Below are 6157 nucleotides of genomic sequence, written 5' to 3' on the forward strand. Positions count from 1 at the left end.
CCTGTGTGTAATAAAGAGGAGATCGTACCACAGCAGCTTCATGATTATGTTCAAATGTTCCACTTAGTGCAGTCGGAGATGGAGCCTCTGAAAGGCAACTGCCTGGGCCCCCCGAGGATATTATGGGGCCCCCGAGGGCTGACAAACTTTACTCCACAGCAGCTTCTCAAAATGTGGCCCTCTCCTCCATAAACAACCTACGACTTGCAGTGACCTCTCAGGAGGAAACCTCCTGGTGATCAGTCCAGAGCCCCATCAGAGAGAGGAGATCAGGCCTGTCCAGAAAGGCTGCAGATATGTCTCTGACTGCTTTTATCAATGAAAGTAGCTGAAGGTTTTACCAGTCACCAAATCACTAAGTTACCAACACGACTCAGTAGGAAACCTCCTTCAAGGGGCTTCAGGTGTTGATGAGCACCGACCTTATAATGTGGGTTATTTACTACGGGACAACACTCATCCACAGTCTCATGAAAAGTCTATTCTCCCACAGTGACGGTGCAAATAACCACATCCTCTCTTCTTCTGAGGAAAACCATCATTTTGACAGTTTGACTCTGACTTGAATTAAAGGTTCCACATTGTATAAAATGAGATTCCCATGTGTTTTTGGATCATACAGCAGGCCTTAGGTTCCATGTCTCTCTGGAGTGCTCGTGACAACAGGTGGGTGAGTCAGTCAGAAGAGAGGTTCTGAGTCTCTCTTCTGATTGGCTGACTGGTGGGCAGCCACCAGGTGGGTGGGGATTTGGGAGTGGCTGAGAGTGCTTTGTGTGTGCTTTGTTGTGACATTACAGAGTTCCAGAAGTCCTGACGGCTGGTTTTAAGGCTCAGTTTCTGAATACAGGCTGTGTGCATTTCTCTGTGGACTGAGGCTTTGATACTTTCACAGTATTAATATAGAACCTAGACCTGCTTTATAATCAAAAAACACATGGACATCTCTTAATATAGACATGTAAATGCCTTCAGGTCAGGACTCTTATCAAATAGGATAAGTTTGGGGCATGTTGTAAAATGTATACTTCACTTGCAACAACTTCCTCTTTCATGGCTAATCAAGAAAATTCACCACGCTGCCATGGGCAGGCCATTCAATGACCCTTTAAAAGCTTCGCAATTTGGCATCACACAGGTCTTAAGATTGTATGGACCAAATTTGAAGTCGATCTGATTAAATCTCTGGGAGAAGTTCACATCGCCTGTAAATGGCTCTTAGAGACTTTTTTGTAGTTCTCAGTAGAATATACATCCCTACCGATTTTCATACATGCAGGTCTGCAACTTACAGCAGGGGCTACTTTGTTGAAATTTTCTAGGGGGCATCCAGGAGCCACACCCACATCTTACGCTCACATCCACCTCCCCATTATGGCACATTTTTCCCACCTATAGATGGCCCCAGTTCCTTATGGCCTTCCCACCCTGGGCACACCCGATCTCGTTCCTCCTACCCTCCCTTTCACCCCCAAGTACTTGCTGTCTGCCTGGGAGGAGGGTGGGGGAAGGGATAAATAAATGAATAGTTAAATGAATGAATAAACAAACAAACAAACAAACAAATCATATTCACCTAACATCTCAACCATTTGTTTACTCTCCATTGAATTTCTTTTTCCCCTCTTTTTTTTCTCTCTCTCTCTATAAATCAAAATCAGTAAACCACATTCAATAAACCCTATTATTTACTACAATGACAATGTACCTTTACCAATAACATTAGACCGTTTTTCATAGCTTTAGAAATGATAGTCAAAGTCAAATAAAACTGATTGACAGTCAGAAGTGTCTGCCAGCATTTTAGTTTTTGTTCCTATGAAGCTCACCACACCTGCTGCTTGAACTGATGCAGCTGATGGAGTGAGATCAGTCTCAGACATTTCTGCTCCCACCACAAAATATGCAGGACCTCGCTGAACCTTTTTTCACTGTGACTATGACTGAAGTTCCAGTTGACAAACACCTGCATCCTCTCAAGACACCATGAAGACATGAACCTCGGCTCCTCCTGTGATACTCAGCATCCTCGTCTCTGTGCACAAAACAAAGCTCAGTTTGAATCTTGAGAACACATCACTGAGTGCTGGGTAAGGTTAGTTATAAAATGTGTTGTTCTGTATGGCTTTTGATGCCATATTAACCATTTATCACTAAAGTTTCATGTTCATAGCAGGTCTGTGATTATCACTGAAGTATCTCCTCACCTCACCAGTCATGCATCAATATCATTGGCAACATCCCATTATTAATCAGTGGTGGAGGTGTGGAAACATAACAATATTGTACTCGTGTAGGTGTCAAGATAACACACAATAACTCTACTTTGGCATATGTCATATTATTCTAATGGCATAACATTTTATTTGCCAAACAAACAAAAAAAAAGTAGGGAGCAGATGCTTTGCTGTCAGCCACAGTGTCTTCTGAAAGTCTGACCTTTGCTGACCTCTGGTGGCCCAACGCTTACCTCGCCACGCACAGACGTACTGTGCCGCCTCAGCCCATCGCTGCGATACGTCAACGTCGCCGCCATATTGGAGCGGGCGGCGCTGCGCTGCTGGAGGAGCGCCGGTTCTTCTGGAGAACACAACACAATAACGCTTACATTTCTCAACCGATTGAAATGAGTTGTTTTTATATGAGCGCAAGTGAAAATAAAAGTTTTCTTTTCAGTTACTTATCGCGATATTTTAGCCCGTAATCAAAGTTTTCTATAAGGAGGGGTGTGTATTCACTTTTGGTGGAAAATAATTACTTGTCCCGAGGACGTGTCAACACTAGTGAGTAAAATAAATGAGCTGAAATGAATGAAGGAAGACAGTCAGTCTGCTCTCTGTATTGTTTTAGCAGTGAAAGGATGAGACATGGTATTGACCCCAAAGGGGGAAATCAGGTGTTAATGCGGTGTAACATTTTTACATATTAATCTATGTTGGAAAAGAAAACATATAGTACAGCATAATATGGAAAATATGTGTAGTGCCACATAAAGTGAGATGTAGGAGTAGTAGTAGATAACAGTGTCCTACAGCAGTGTAACATATTATTATTATTACTATCCTATAAATACAATGAGGTGTAACGTGAATATATTATAACATTATAGTGGCAGCATAATATTAGATTGGTAGGCTAAAAGTATTTTAATGTTTTGCATCGGAGGCGGATGAATACGGAGCCATTCTAGACACAAACAAGCCGACATGCAAACAGTGGCTGGTGTTAGAGGTTTTAGTGATGTGAGATCAGGCTCCACACCACTGTAGTTTAGTTATTTATCTGCATATTTATAAGAAGAAGAATGTTGTTTGTTTTATATACTTGAAGGCTCCATGCCACTGCTGTTCTTTTTTGAGTGTAAATAGTTGAATATTGTTGTTATTTATTACCATAAAGCACAGTATTGCTTGTTTTTATAGTGGTGTTAAATACTTGACAGTTTAAAGCAGTTTTCAATAAATTAGTGAATTTAAAAGTATATGGGGTTTTTTTTAAAGATGTTTTTGTGGACATGTTTTGCCTTTATCGACAGGACAGCAGAGAGTGACAGGACAGGGGCAGAGAGAGAGGGAACGACCCGCAGGAAAGAGTCGGGCCGGTCGGGAGTCGAACCGGCGCTCAGCTGCTAAGAGCATCCGCTCATGTGGTACGCGCCCTAACCACTCCGCCAATAATTAATTAATTCATTCATTAATTGTGGTATTGAATTAGTATCGAGAATCGTGGAAAATCACAGGTATTGGTATCGACTACTGAAATTCTGGTATCGTGACAACCCTAACAGTGTGTATGTGTGAGAGAGCGAGAGAGAAAGTTTAGCAGCAGGTGTTGAACAGGAGTCTGGATCTATGTTTTTGCATTTTGACTGGTCTTAACTGTTTATGGCTCTGTGAAGCGCTTTGTGACTCCTGTCTGTGGAAATTCCTTTATAAATAAACTTGACTTGTTTTGCATGCGTAGCTGTTTTGCAGTTTAGCAAAGTAACTCAGGCCAGTTTGAAGCTGTTCAAGTTTTTTTTTTAATCTTAGAAAAGGTACATTTTTGAAACACACACACAAAAAAAAATCAAAATCAAAGATAAAGAACATTTAAAAGATACAGATCAGATAAAAGCAAATCAGTTTCAAAAGGATATTTACAGAATGTAATTACATGTATTATTAGTGCTGGTGCTACACAAGAGGTAAACCATGTGCTGCCCAGTGTTGGTGGCAAACTGCTTCATTTCTTGATCACTAATCTGTACAGACCAGTCATCAGTGAGAAATCAGAGTCAAATCATGCAGTCAGAAACTGAACTGATTACTGTGGAATATTTTACTGAAAATAACCCAAAAAAACCCACCACCATATTAACAGACAGTAAAAAGGGCCAGGAACAAGAGGAAGATGTTTCAACACAAACAGAAAAGTGACAGTGGCTTTGTTATTTGTTAAATACATAAAAATAAAGACTCTTGTCTAACGTCTCCTCACATGGCAGATGAACCAGCTGGGTTGTATTGTTTTCTGCTCAAAACAACAGGAAGGAGCCACTTCATAAATTAGTGTATTTGCCTTCATGTTGGTTAAGACAAGTGATCACGGGATTAATTTACATGATGCTCTACAGTTGTGTGAATCGTCTGAAACACAGTTTACATGGGTTTATATGAGTCTGCAAAAGTACCTGTGCCTGATCGATTGAAGCAATAATGAGGTCTGTTGAAAGGCATTCTGGGAAATGATGAGAGAGGTTGAGGGAGCATTGTTACATCAGGAGAAAACACTAAAACTACATCAAAACAAAAGGTGGAACGCTGTGAATATTAGAGTCATTATCTGGCTAAATTGTTCCTTTAACATCCATAGAAACAAATCCACGGTTCATCTGCCAATCAAACCAGACTGTCAATAAATGTTTTACCCTTCCCTCTCTTTATTCATTTCTGTATCTACCATCTACTGTCCAGTATATTCTAGCACATAACTTTGTAATTTTAGCACATTTATAGGCCTACTTTCAATTTAGTGAGGCAGTTTAAAGTCCTTACTCTTTTATAGGGTTTATCTGCAAAAACAAACAAGTCAATAGTCAAAATCAAAACTGTGTCAAACAGCAAAGGATGACAGAAAAAAACCCCATTTTGTACATTGAAAACCAAACGACTGTGAAATAAACACAATGACCTGACTCAGTTTGAGACGAGTGGTTGTTTTGTTTGATGGCACGTTCAGTGTCCGATCTGTAATCTGAGCGAACATCAATGCATCATCTCAACATGAAGATATTGTGTTATTTTAATTACTAAAATATATATTTCTCTAATTAGTTCAAATGGTTACGTGTTCGGAAAATCTCATTTTACATGTATTTATCACATTTATTCAGGTGTGAGAGCTGCGACCATCACACCTCCATCACAGATTACGTGAAGAGATACTTAAGATTTATTCTGAATTACTGCGTCACCTTTAAACACAAACTGAAATTACACAACGTGAGAGAGCAGCGTAGTGTGTCTTTACTGTGTGTTATCATAGCAGCAGTCTTTACACAGCACAGACAGTAGTGTGGTGTGTTTACTATCAATAAGTGTCCAAAGACTAAATGAGCCACGTTCACTGCAGTTTTTGTTCTAATAATCATTAATTACGTAAAGGTCCCGGAGAAACAATACTAATATATGTGTATATATCTCACCCAAACAGAGGATTAACAGATCTGGCAGTTCAATTGTTTAAATGGAAATTGAAAATCAACAACGTGTCTACACCTCCATCAGTTCCAGTTATGGAAAAACTCTTTGTGACCATTTGCTTTGATTTATGGAAAATGAATTAGGCCAAACATCTCCTCAGTCCGCTGAAAACACTGCTTCATTTAAAGGGTCACAAGCCAAAACACTTGGAAACCAGAGATTTAAACTCACAATCTGGACACCAGCAGAGTTTATCACAGGACATAAGGAATATATGGAGCTCCAAAGTGTTCATTATCAAATAAATCATTCTAAAATAAACAGTCAGATGCATAAACTGTGAAACAATAATTTGTGAAATCCTTCAAGAAATCATTAAAACTGTGCTCATTACTATAAAATGTTATTTTCACAATAAAAAAAGTTCTTTTTCAAAACTTTTTTTCATTATGTCATGTTTCACGACAGTGGGGTTG

This window comes from Trachinotus anak, unplaced genomic scaffold (genome assembly GCF_046630095.1).
Source record: "Trachinotus anak isolate AG129_WGS33_773 ecotype Australia unplaced genomic scaffold, CSIRO_AGI_Tana_v1 ptg000013l, whole genome shotgun sequence".
Lineage (NCBI taxonomy): Eukaryota > Metazoa > Chordata > Actinopteri > Carangiformes > Carangidae > Trachinotus > Trachinotus anak.